Source organism: Loxodonta africana, chromosome 6, assembly GCF_030014295.1.
Source record: "Loxodonta africana isolate mLoxAfr1 chromosome 6, mLoxAfr1.hap2, whole genome shotgun sequence".
NCBI classification, from domain to species: Eukaryota; Metazoa; Chordata; class Mammalia; order Proboscidea; family Elephantidae; genus Loxodonta; species Loxodonta africana.
The window spans coordinates 51,004,584-51,018,749 of NC_087347.1; positions in this window are offsets into that span (position 1 = coordinate 51,004,584).

The following is a 14,166-nucleotide window of genomic DNA, read 5'->3' on the forward strand; positions in this document are numbered from 1 at the left end:
TGGACCAGACAGATAGGACAGAAAAAACAAACATGAAACAGACCTTGGTTAGTGGCCCTACAGCAGAGATAAGTAGAAGATTAGAAGACTGGCTAGACCTGCTTTCAGTGTCATGAGGACCCATTCCATGTTACCATAAAGTCATAAACTCATGTGAGCCCTACCCCAAAGCCAGATGTCATCTTGGGGAGGAGCAGCGAAAGGGGAGACACTCTGAAAGATGAAACTTTTACCTAAAAGATTGAAATACTCTAAAGAAATTAAAATCTCTAAGAGCTTGAAATATTCTATATTGGCATGATGCCTTCCCTCTCCCACCCTTCTCCACTAAATGGGAATTTGTAAAAAAAATTTAAATCAGTTCTGGAAAATAACAAAGCTGTATTTCCTTTGCATTTTTAAGTAGTGATGTGTAATGTTCATCCCTCCTGCCTATGAATTCTAACAACTCTCCACCTGGGGACACAAAACAGGAATTTTGTGTTTATGGATCCTCTCATAATTCCTAATTTTGGACCCTTTCACTTAGATTAATGAGTTTTCATTGGTCTGTCAGCTTTGCAGTGTTTTGGTGGCATGGATAAATTCTTTTTTTTTTTTTTTATATAATTTTTACTATGCTTTAGCTTTAAGTGAAAGTTTACAAATCAAGTCAGTCTCTCACACAAAAACTTTTATACACCTTACTACATACTCCCAATAACTCTCCCCCTAATGAGATAGCCTGCTCTCTCCCTCCACTCTCTCTTTTCGTGTCCATTTTGCCAGCTTCTAACCCCCTCTACCCTCTCATCTCCCCACCAAGCAGGAGATGCCAACATAGTCTCAAGTGTCCACCTGATCCAAGAAGCTCACTCCTCACCAGCATGCATGGGTAAATTCTTAACTGATACTTATTCACCTAAGAAATATTTACTGGGCATCAACAAGGTGACAAAAAAATATCCCTGCTCTCCAGGAGCATTCATTCATTGCCTGAGAGACAGACAATGAGTAAGAAAAAAAGTAAAATATACGAGGTTCAGAATTAGAATGTATGCTAGACCTGCCTTTCTGGCATAATGGCGTCAGGAAACAAGCAGCTTTCCCCCACATTCCAGATGCCCGATGGCTGCAATCTGGCTTCCAGGGAATACAGTTTTCTCAGAAGAATGGAGTTAAAGACTCTAAACCAGTCTAGTCTTGTCTGTCACAGTCTTTCCCTTCTCTTTCTGAAAGAATTTTGAAACCATAAGAAACTGAATGTTTGTGCAGACTGACTCTGCCGCCTGGAATGTCACATGAGAATTTCTTTGACTTCCTCAATTTAGCAAACTCATATAGTCCCCCATTTCCCAGCAGAGCAAAGACCCAGGCTGAGGAGTTCCGCTCAAGCAGCAAATGATGCTTTCCATGTAGAAGGCAGAAAGGGCAAAGGCAAGCATGTAATTACTTATTTTTAATATTTTGTCCCTGTCACATATTAATATGCTTACTTTTATCATTTCAGAAATGAATCTTTTTTTTAATCTCAGTCTAGTCAGTCGCTTTTTCTTCTCAAGCCAAACACCATCATATTCCTCATATATTAGTATATCTGTGAGTTTGTGTTAATATGCATAGATATATGAAATATATGAACATATATACATAACTGTATCAGCTAATTTGCTCAAAAATTTGGAATGAAGTCTGGTATATAAATTTAAAATGAGATGTGAGGTACGGAATCACCTCACAGAAAGCAATTTGGCCTTTGTTTTCAATTCTTTTGAGCTGGACCAATCCCTGAGACTGATGAGTGGAGGCTGGTCAGACCACCTGGGGACCTAAAGTTGACTAAGCCCCACGCGGCATGGTGTAATCTATTATTGCCACATGGTGAGGCTGATGATAGCCCTGGGTCCTAAGGCTCAGATGGAGCTTTCCTGGTTGGTGACCACCCAAAGGAAAGGGTAGCACATCACTCTTTGGGACATGGAAGCTCTGTGCTATGACCCCTCCCAGACCTCACCTTATGCATCTCTTTGTATCCTTTCCAGTTATGATGAATTTGTAGCTGTAATACGATGGGTTCTCCATGAATTTGGTAAGTTGTTCCAGCAAATAAATGAACCCACAGGGTCAGTTAGAGTCAGCAGGGGCTGGTGTCTGCCTATCTGGCAGTCTGAAAGAAGGTGTCCTTCTAATGTATGAGCTCTGATATAGCTCTGGGTGGCTACGGTCTGAGAAATGCTGCATGGGCAGCTGGTCTGAAAGATAGTGTCCATTTAACTTGTGAGTTCTGACCCAGCTCTGGGTGACTAGGTTCAGAGATAATGTGTCATGTGAGCAGTTGGTGCTAAGAATGCAGAAGTGGGAAGGTGAGGAATGGATCCATTTCCATGCTTTGGGAATTGCATTCATGCTGATCCTTACCACACAGTTAGAAATGAAGGTACGATTTACCCACTGTGCCCCGGCTTAGTGCATGGGGTTAGGTATATAAATTAGCAAGCAAACAAAATTAATAAAGTCTTATAATCTTAATTAGAGAAGAGATGTTCTAATTCTGGGAAAAGCATTCCATCTAACACAAAGATTTCTCTCTTTGCCTATAACTGTTGCTTTTCTTTAGAGCCTCTTTTTTTTTTCCACAGTGTAGTGTGCCCACTCCCCCTGATTTTCCCTGAGTGTTCTAATACTATAAATTATTAGAATTCTTCAAAAAGGAATTTGTGTAATTTTGTCTATAAATTGGACCCTGTACATACTTTACGCTATTCATTAGAAAACTTTGTTATTGTTGTTGTTAGGTATCGTGGAGTCAGTTCCGACTCCTACTGACCCTATGCACAATAGAATGAAACACTGCCTGGTCCTGTGCCATCCTCACAATTGTTGCTATGCTTGAACTCATTGTTGCAGCCACCATGTCAATCGATCTCGTTCAGGGTCTTTCTGTTTTTTGCTCACCCTCTACTTTACATAGGTTCGCTATAAGTCTCAATCGACTCAATGGCAGTGGGTTTTTTTACTTTACAAAGTGTGAGTTCCTTCCCCAGGGACTGATCCCTCCTGACAACATGTCCAAGGTATGTGAGATGTAATCTTGCCATCCTTGCTTCTAAGGAGCATTCTGGTTGTACTACTTCCAAGAAAGACTTGTTTGTTCTTTTAGCAGTCCATAGTATATTCAATATCCTTTGACAATACCGCAATTCGAAGGCATCAATTCTTCTTCCGTCTTCCTTATTCATTGTCCAGCTTTCACATGCATATGAGGTGTTTGAAAGCACCATGGCTTGGGTCAGGCACTCCTCAGTTTTCAAGGTGATATCTTTGCTTTTTCAGGCCTTAAAGAGGTCTTCTGTGGCAGATTTTCCCAGTGCAATGCGCCGTTTGATTTCTTGGCTGCTGCTTCCATGGGTGTTGATTGTGAATTCAAGTAAAATGAAATCTTTGACAACCTCAATCTTGCCTCCGTTTATCGTGATGTTGGTTATTGGTCCGGTTGTGAGAATCTTTGCTCTCTTCATGTTGAGGTGTAATTCATACCAAAGGCTGTGGTCTTTGATCTTCATCAATAATTACTTCAAGTCCTCTTCAATTTCAGCAAGCAAGGTTGTGTCATCTGCATATTGCAGCTTGTTGATGAGTCTTCCTCCAATTCTGATGCCCCATTCTTCTTCATATAGTCCAGCTCCTGGATTATTTGCTCAACATACAGATTGAATAGGTACAATGAAATGATACAGCCCTGATGCACACCTTTCCTGACTTTAAACCACGTAGTATCCCCTTGTACAGATTCCTCATGAGCGCAATTAAGTGTTCCAGAATTCCCATTCTCCACAATGTTATCCATAAGTTGTTATGATCCACACAGGCAAATACCTTTGCATAGTAAGTAAAACATAGGTAAACATCTTTCTGGTATTCTCTGCTTTCAGCCAGGATCCATCTGACATCAGCAATGATATCCCTGGTTCCATGACCTCTTCTAAATCTGGCTTGAATTTCTGGCAGTTTCCTGTCGATATATTGCTGCAGCTGATTTTCAATGATCCTCAGGAAATTTTGCTTGCATGTGATATTAGTAATATTGTTCAATAATTTCCACATTCAGTTGGATCACCTTTCTTGGGAATAGGCATAAATATGGATCTCTTCTAGTCGGTTGGCCAGGTAGCTGTCTTCCAAATTTCTTGACATAGATGAGTGAGCACTTCCAGTGCTGCATCTGTTTGTTCAAACATCTCAGTTGGTATTCCTTCAATTCCTGGAGCCTTGTTTTTCGCCAAAGTCTTCAGAGCAGCTTGGACTTGTTCCTTCAGTACTATTGGTTCCTGATCATATGCTACCTCCTGAAATGGATGAACATGGACCAATTCTTTTTGGTATTGTGACTCTGTATTCCTTCTATCTTCTTTTGATACTTCCTGCATCATTTAATATTTTCCCTGTAGATCCCTTCACTATTGCAACTCGAGGCTTGAAAATTTTACCTTAACAAAATATACAGAAATATTTAATCAGAGTTAGATTTACTGTAAATTGATAAAACCTTATTTTTAATTTAGCTGAGATGGGATATAATTTCAAACTCTTATCACTAAATTAACAATTAAAAGGCTTAATTTTTTATTATAAAATGTTTTGAGAATGCAAAATAGTATGGAAAATCGTATGAAGAATATCCATGTATCTACCACCTAGCTTTGTCAGATATTAAACACCTGCCGTATTTACATCGTCCAAAGAAGAGCTGATGCATTTGAATTATGGTGTTGGTGAAGAATGCTGAATATACCATGAACAGCTGACTTGATGGCCATGGGCTTGGTTTTGGTTTTGCTGGAAAAATGAGCAATCTGTCTTGGAAGAAGTACAGTCAGAATGTTGTTTGGAATTGAGGATGGACAGGAGGGACCAGTCCCTGGAGAAGTACATCATGCTTGGTAAAGTAGAGGGTGAGTAAAAAAAGACAAGACCCTCAATGAGATGGATTGACACAGTGGCTGCAACAATGAGCTCAAACATACCTACTATTGTGGGAACGACACAGGACGGGGCAGTGTTTCGTTTTGTTATACATGGGGTTATTATGAGTTGGAACTGACTCCACAGAACCTAACAAAGTCAGAAGTTATTTACACCAGAATTTTGAAGAAACACTATAGACATACACAAATATTCACATATGTCCCTTGTCAAATTTATTACCCTCCTTCTGAACCCTTTCTAAAAGTTGTTCACTATCCTGAAGCTGTGTTTGTTATTCCCATGCATGTTTTTGCATTTTGATTGCATATTATATAAGCATAAACCTTGGGGCAGTTCTACTCCGTTCTATAGGGTCGCTATGAGTCGGAATCGACTTGAGTGCACTGGGTTTTACTAGGTTTGAAACCACACAAGTATTGTTTTACACATTAAAAATTTATGTAAATGTTATCATATTGTAAAAATCTTTTGCAAACTGCACCTTTTTCACTCATTGTATTTTTGAAATGTATCCGTATTGATAAATGTAGTACTTTTTCTTTTATTATAACTGGTATACAGTAATTCCAATGAATGCCTATACCAAAATTTATGTAATTTATTATCCTATTGATGGGCATTTAAAATGGATTTTTTTTTCATTAAAAATAGCTTTGGGAAAAATGTTCTTGTACACGCCTCTATTATTTACACATCTCCTCAAGTGTTCCTTAAGTGAAGGTCACTGCTGCACTCAAAATGACCACATCTAATTCTCTCCTGGATTCCAGTATCCACTCTCTCCTCTTACCTCTTCTTGCCTAAAGGTAGTAACAACTCTGCTACTACTAACCCTGGGTTACTTTTTATTCCTCAACCAAAGAAACCAAGCAAGTTACTACCAAGTCAATGCCAACTCATGACAACCCCATGTGTGTAGAGTAGAATTGCTCCATTAGGTTTACAAGACTGTGACCTTTTGGAAGCAGATTGCCAGGACTTTATTCCTAGGTGCTTCTGGGTGGGTTCAAACCAACAACCTTTTTGTTAGTAGTGGAGCTTAACCATTGGACCACCCAGAGACTCTTTTTATCACTTAGGGTTCCCTTATATCCAAAGCTCTGTAAACAGTCCCTTTGCAAAAGGGACATGACAGACATTGGATGTTTCTTCTCGGAAGGGTTTGCTTTTGTTTCTGCCATGCATCCAGCCTAGACCACTTCAGTGTTAATTTCTTATCTAAGGGACCCCAGGCCATTCGGTAGTGACATTCAAATTCTCAACTTATGTGTAGTACAGACCTGCTGTTACAAATTCTCAAAAAATCAGAAACAAAACCCACTGCCGTCAAGTTGATTCCGAGTCATAGAGACCCTATCGGACAGAGTACAACCGCCCCATATGGTTTCCAAGGAGTGCCTGGTAGATTCAAACTGTATACCTTTTGATCAGCAGCTGTAGCTCTTAACCACTATGCTACCAGTGTTTCCTACAATTCTCAGAGGAGATAAGTTTCTACCAGAACTCATACAAACAATACATATATTTCCCAGTGTTGATGGACAGAACTATTTTTATTCCACTTTTTACTGATGGTGTAAGCTTCTACCCTCCGAGCACAGTACGTTTCTGTGTGCAAGTGCATGTGCACACATATGTGTATGGGTTTGACTATGTATGTGTGTGTGCTTGTGGTGTCTAGTGGGCTGGGGGATAGGGAGTCTCAGTTCTAACTTCCAGCTTCCCTCAAGCCAAAGACCTGGTATTCTGTTGCATTGTGGTCATGAAGATCCAAGTCTCCATACTCTAGGGATTGATAGAATTCCCCAGGTAGTCATACCAACAACTCACGAAATACAATTCTAGTTTTTAGTTAGTTTTTCTTTTTTGGTCCCTCGGTATTATTTTCCTGTGGATTCATCTATGATTTTCAAGGCATGTTTGTTATAGTTTACCCAGCATTTCTAGTTGTTTTGGGAGCTATATTTCTGGCTGTTGGACATGCGCATCATCAATTTTACTAGATATTGCCAAATTGTTCTCGAAAGAGAAGTACCAACTTGTGAGTCCACTAGCAATGCCTGTTGCTCCTTATAATTACCAACACTTGGTAATGAAAGGGTATAATAGTAATAATACTCACCCATAAAGCATTGTCAGATGTAAAAATTTTTTTCCAAATAAATTAGTATAAAATGGTATTCGTTTTCTATTAATATTCATTTCCCTCATTACAAGTGATATTGATCATGTTTTCATGTGTGTGTTAAACATTTTAGTCTCCTCTTCAATTTTTTTTTTTATTATTATTCTCTATTCATTCCTGACCCTCTGGCTCCTTATTATTATTTTTTTTCCTTCTTTTTTTCATTACTTTGAAGATTTTTAAAGTATGTATTCTGATGTTAGTCTTCATGGTTTATATATGCCACAAACATATTTTCCTCAACTTATGGCTTGTCTTTCTGCTTTGTTTAGGGTAAGAAGGCTTGAATTTAACACTTTGTAGAATTCATTTCATTTTGTTCTTCTTAAGATGTCTTTTTTACATTTAAGTACTCAAAAAGATACTTCTGATCTATGTTAAAAAAAATTGTCCTTGTAGTTATTATTAAGATGTACTATTAACCTCACACTGTAGTTTGTAGTCTTTTTTTTAAAAAGTGATGCACTTATGTTCATCTTTTAAATTTATGAGTTATGCATGAATATTTCTATATTTCAATGATTCTAACTACAAATGATACAGTTCTTATACTCACGGGCAGTGACTATGACCAATTTAAGTCTAGGATTTAGTCCTTGTAAGACTTCAGTCTGTATACTTGCTTCCCTGAATAGCATGTTATAAGAAAAATACCAAAAGTTATGTAAGATGATCATTATTGAACTATAATTTATTATGATTATTAGTTATAATTAACAATAGCAGTAGAAATTATGGTACATTTATTTTTAATCATAAATGAAAGTGAAAGAAAATTTAGAAACTAGAGAAAAGTAGAAAAATATTATCTATAATTTCATTCTCTGAACACAATTATTATTAATATTTTGATGTTTTTCCTCTTTTCTATGTGTAAGTTTTTCCCAACGTAATTAAAATGAACTATGCATTTATTCATATTATGATGTAATATCCTTTCTACTTTAGAAAGGACTTGAGGCAGTTTAAGGAATAATTTCAAGATAAAACCTCTAAAGATAAAGGTTTTTTTTAAAGATAATTGAAGGAGATGCTCTCTGCAGCTGTCAGATAGATAATAGCACTTGTACTGTGAATTTGAGTTTAACATTTCTCTTAAGCTGAAGTAAAATGAGGAACTTATGGGTATTATTTTTTACTTTCTGTCAACATAAAATAAGGAACACATGTTAATGTACATGGATGGCATTTTAAAAAATGAAATTAAACTAAACGTAAAAATTTATTACACCTAGAAATGCAGAAACAACAACCACAACAAAAACCATTGCTGTTGAGTTGATTCTGACTTATTGCAACCCTACAGGACAGAGTAGAACTGCCCCATAGGGTTTCCAAGGAGCAGCTGGTGGATTTGAACTGCTGGCATTTTGGTTAGCTGCTGAGCTCTTAACCACTGCACCATCAGGGCTTCCATTTTATAGTTATAGACCGACCATAGATTTTATCTTCTGAACCAGAGCACTTTTGAGAGTATATGGGGGAGGGGGTCTGTTAATAATCACTGGGACAACAGGACAACAGGAGTGAAGTGTGACTGTACGCGGGAACCCGGAATGTGAGCTCACCCTTACCTACAGCTGGTATGACTTTGCCCCTGCAGAGCTCAATTCTTGATCTCTCTTACACAGCCATGCATTTTTTCCACATGTGGCTCTTTTTCTTACATAATCAGTACATGGGAATGTGAGACTTTTGACCTGACATTGCTGAAAAAAGGAAGATTCGTCAAAAGACTTTTTGTGTTAGGTACTAATAGGTTCAATTGCCCTTCCAGATCAGTAATATGTACATTTAAATTTATTTATTTTTATACTTTATGTGTTTACTCATTTTCCCCAACTTTTTATTTTGAAAAATTCAAACCTACACAAAGGTTGCAAGAATAATACAACATACCTTTCATATTGATTCATTGTTTTTACTCTTTTCCTATAGTTGTTCTCTCTCTTCCTCTCGTTCTTTATTTACTTATTTACAAATTGTGAGACTTTACCCCTTATCACTTTAATGTGTATCTCCAGGAACAAGGACATGCTTCTACATTAACTCAGTATCATTATCAAACCCAATACATACAACATTGGTACCATACTATTGTCTGATATAGAGTCTATATTTGGATATTCCCACTTGTCCCAGTAATGGCCTTTAGAACTGGTCCAGGCAAGAAAAACACCTCTGTAGTCTCTTTTAATTGAGCACATTTCCCTGGATATATTCTGCCTTTCATGACATTGGCATTTTTTTTTTTTAATCATGCTTTAGGTAAAAGTTTACAACTCAATTCCTCATTCAAAAATTTATGCACATATTGTTTTGTGACCTTGTTTGCAACTCCCACAATGTCACAGCATGCCCCCCCCTTCCCAACCTGAGTTCCCTGTGTCCATTCATCCACTTCCTGCCCCTTCCTGCCTTCTCGACCTGCTTTTGGACAGGAGCTGCCCATTTGGTCTTGTATATTTGATTGAACTAAGAAGCACTTTCCTCATGTGTATTATTATTATTTTTTTTTTGTACTACTGTCTAGTCTTTGTCTGAAGAGGGGGCTTTGGAAATGGTTTCAGTTCTGGGTTAGCAGAGTGTCTAGGGGCCATTGTTTTGGGGCTCCTCCAGTCTCTGTCAGACCATTAAGTCTGATCTTTTTATTAGAATTTGAATTCTGTTCTACATTTTTCTCCTGCTCTGTCTGGGACTCTTTGTTCTGTTCCCTGTCTGTGCTGTCAATTGGTGGTAACTAGGCACCATCTCATTCTTCTGGTCTCAGACTGGTGGAGTTTCTGGTTCATTTGGTCCTTTAGTTCTCTGGGCTAGTATTTACCTTGTGTCTTTGGTTTTCTTCATTCTCCTTTGCTCCAAGTGGGATGGAACCAACAGATGTATCTCAGATGGTCACTTGCAAGCTTTTGAGACCCCAGATGCTATCACTAAATAAATACTTTTATGATGATTTGAAGATAGAGTTGACCCTGTGGTATTGTTTTAAAAGTTTTCTACTTTTTGGAAGTACGTTGCATCTCTGTTACATTAAAGATTTGATACACACTGTTAGCTGCTCCCAACATTCTTCTCTTCTTACATAATGATGGACTCTTAATCTTTCAGTGAGCATAAGGTCAGCTGAAATAAAGACAATATGTCCTAGCTTCCCTTGCCCTTAAGTGCGATGATGTGACAAAAAATCTGTTCAATTTTATACAAGTGGAAGTCATTTGTGTCACTTCTGTGGACTATATTTGAAGTGACGAGGACTGTTCTCCTACCCCTTCTCCTTTCTGTGAGAAAACTCAGACATGATGGCTAGAATTGAAGCAGCTCCGGAGGGCCATGAAGTGTAGCCATTTGTTGAGGATGAGAGAATAGCAAGACAGAAAGAGCTTGGCACCTAATGATTGTGAAGCTGCTGTATTAGTCCTGAACTCTCCATGTACTTGAAGAGAGAATGAAGCTCATCTCTTGTTTAAAAAGCCATTGCTATTTTTTATTATATCCCACTTATAGCTAAATATAATCATTACTAATACAGAAGATGTACCAAAGTAGGTGTATATGTAACAGAATCTAATATAAGATGTTGCTTTAGTCTGCTCAAAGATGGCAGGGACACAGATATTAAAGTTTGGAAAGTTAGTGACTCTTATTACACCATAGCAACATAATTGGTTAAATTTTATCAATAAATTCATGGAACACAATCTTTGGGCTGACTGAGCTATAGCATTGTGGGAAATGGTGAGAAATTCAGAAGGCTGTTGTGTTTTGGTTGTCTCTTGTTGTAAAGTGCTACAATAAAATGATAAACTCATCCCAGAAATAGCTAGCTTGGGAACAAGGGTGAAAGGAAACACAACTCTGCCAAGGAAAGTTGTGCTTCCAAACCCTTTTCCAACACCTTTAGGAGTTCTCTGCTAGAAAATGGAACTCAGTGAAGAAACAAAGATCAGATTAAGGTATCACCTTCCCACCCAAGTCTATTGTATCTAATGGCTTTAAGGAAGCTGCCTTTCATTTAAGGAGAGGGAACTAGTTATTGTATGAAACCAGTAACTGTAAGATCAGAGTTCCAGGCTTAAAATGTATTTCTACATGATTATCTTTGGCTTGGGTTACATGCACAGAAAACAGATATGAAGCAAATAGATTAGAATTCTACTACATTTTTCAGAGAATATTTTTGCCAAAGGAACCAAGAGTCTCTCTTGTGAAAGTGTTCAACCCCTTGCCTGCATCTTCCCTCTTACCCCGTTTTGCTCTCAATGCCTTTTCCCTACCATCTACACCAATGGGAAACGGCTACAAAAGCTGTGCACCTCCCCAAGCAGCGATGCTCTCAATGCGCATCTCAGACATGTTCTGGAAGGAAAATGAGCAAGGAAGCACCTCCCAGCAAGGAAAGTCAGGGGACACAAAAGACAGTGGGTAAGGAAGAAGGAAGATTCTGTTCCTGGGAAAAGGATCAGATGCTTCCAGATGGCTTAACCAAGGAACTTACTCTACTGCCAGGGAAGTGGTACGTGCTCTTCTGCTTCTTGCCTCTGGTGAAGAGTCAGTGGCATTAGATGGTGAAGAAACATAGAAACCTCAATTTTTTTGTGCTTTCAGTTGGGAAAACATCCAATGCTGAATCCATTACTAAAAAATATCAAATGCTTTATGGCTTCTAGGAAATACTATTTCATAGTTACATGTTTAAAATGACAAATTTAAAATTTAGAGTAACTTGGCATTATTTTTTGTTTTTTCTTCTATCTCTGGAGTATTTCCTGGCACAAAATAACTGTTACTCTTTTTCAGTCTCACTCTTATCCGAATTAATTTAAAAACATTAAACTTGTTGTTTAAATATCAACATTTAGTTTATTTCCCTTAATTAAAATATATTAATACCACTTTGTCTCTTTATTGCAATTCTCTCTGCAGTACAGAATACGTTGAATTCTATTTTTTTTTTATTATCTTTTATTAAGCTTCAAGTGAACGTTTACAAATCCAATCAGTCTGTCACATATAAGTTTACATACATCTTACTCCGTACTCCCACTTGCTCTCCCCCTATTGAGTCAACCCTTTCAGTCTCTCCTTTCCTGACAATTTTGCCAGCTTCCCTCTCTCTCTATCCTTCCATCCCCCCTCCAGACAAGAGTTGCCAACACAATCTCAAGTGTCCACCTGATATAATTAGCTCACTCTTCATCAGCGTCTCTCTCCCACCCGCTGACCAGTCCCTTTCATGTCTGATGAGTTGTCTTCGGGGATGGTTCCTGTTGTGTGCCAACAGAAGGTCTGGGGACCATTGCCGCCGGGATTCTTCTAGTCGCAGTCAGACCATTAAATATGGTCTTTTTATGAGAATTTGGGGTCTGCATCCCACTGATCTCCTGTTCCCTCAGGAGTTCTCTCTTGTACTCCCTGTCAGGGCAGTCATCGATTGTGGCCGGGCACCAACTAGTTCTTCTGGTCTCAGGATGATGTAGGTCTCTGATTCATGCGGCCCTTTCTGTCTCTTGGGTTCTTAGTTGTCGTGTGACCTTGGTAGTTCTATTTCTAACTGTTTAAGATAACGCCAGATAGATTTCCAAAGTGGTTGTACCATTTTACATTCCCACCAGCAGTGTATGAGAGTTCCAATCTCTCCGCAGCCTCTCCAACATTTATTATTTTGTGTTTTTTGGATTAATGCCAGCCTTGCTGGTGTGAGATGGAATCTCATCGTAGTTTTAATTTGCATTTCTCTAATGGCTAATGATCGAGAGCATTTTCTCATGTTATCTGTTGGCTGCCTGAATCTCTTCTTTAGTGAAATGTGTGTTCATATCCTTTGCCCACTTCTTGATTGGGTTGTTTGTCTTTTTGTGGTTGAGTTTTGACAGAATCATGTAGATTTTAGAGATCAGGCGCTGGTCTGAGATGTCATAGCTGAAAATTCTTTCCCAGTCTGTAGGTGGTCTTTTTACTCTTTTGGTGAAGTCTTTAGATGAGCATAGGTGTTTGATTTTTAGGAGGTCCCAGTTATCTGGTTTCTCTTCATCATTTTTGGTAATGTTTTGTATTCTGTTTATGCCCTGTATTAGGGCTCCTAGGGTTGTCCCTATTTTTTCTTCCATGATCTTTATCATTTTAGTCTTTATGTTTAGGTCTTTGATCCACTTGGAGTTAGTTTTTGTGCATGGTGTGAGGTATGGGTCCTGTTTCATTCTTTTGCAAATGGATATCCAGTTATGCCAGCACCATTTGTTAAAAAGACTATCTTTTCCCCAATTGACTGACACTGGTCCTTTGTCAAATATCAGCTGCTCATACGTGGATGGATTTATATCTGGGTTCTCAATTCTGTTCCATTGGTCTATGTGCCTGTTGTTGTACCAGTACCAGGCTGTTTTGACTACTGTGGCTGTATAATAGCTTCTGAAATCAGGTGGAGTGAGGCCTCCCACTTTCTTCTTCTTTTTCAGTAATGCTTTACTTATCCGGGGCTTCTTTCCCTTCCATATGAAATTGGTGATTTGTTTCTCTATCCCCTTAAAATATGACATTGGAATTTGGATCGGAAGTGCGTTATATATATAGATAGCTTTTGGTAGAATAGACGTTTTTACTATGTTAATTCTTCCTATCCATGAGCAATGTATGTTTTTCCACTTAAGTATGTCCTTTTGAATTTCTTGTAGTAGAGCTTTGTAGTTTTTTTTGTATAGGTCTTTTACATCCTTGGTAAGATTTATTCCTAAGTATCTTATCTTCTTGGGGGCTACTGTGAATGGTATTGATTTGGTTATTTCCTCTTCGGTGTTCTTTTTGTTGATGTAGAGGAATCCAAGTGATTTTTGTATGTTTATTTTATAACCTGAGACTCTGCCAAACTCTTCTATTAGTTTCAGTAGTTTTCTGGAGGATTCCTTAGGGTTTTCTGTGTATATAATCATGTCATCTGCAAATAGTGATAACTTTACTTCTTCCTTGCCAATCCGGATACCTTTTATTTCTTTGTCTAGCCTAACTGCCCTGGCTAAGAC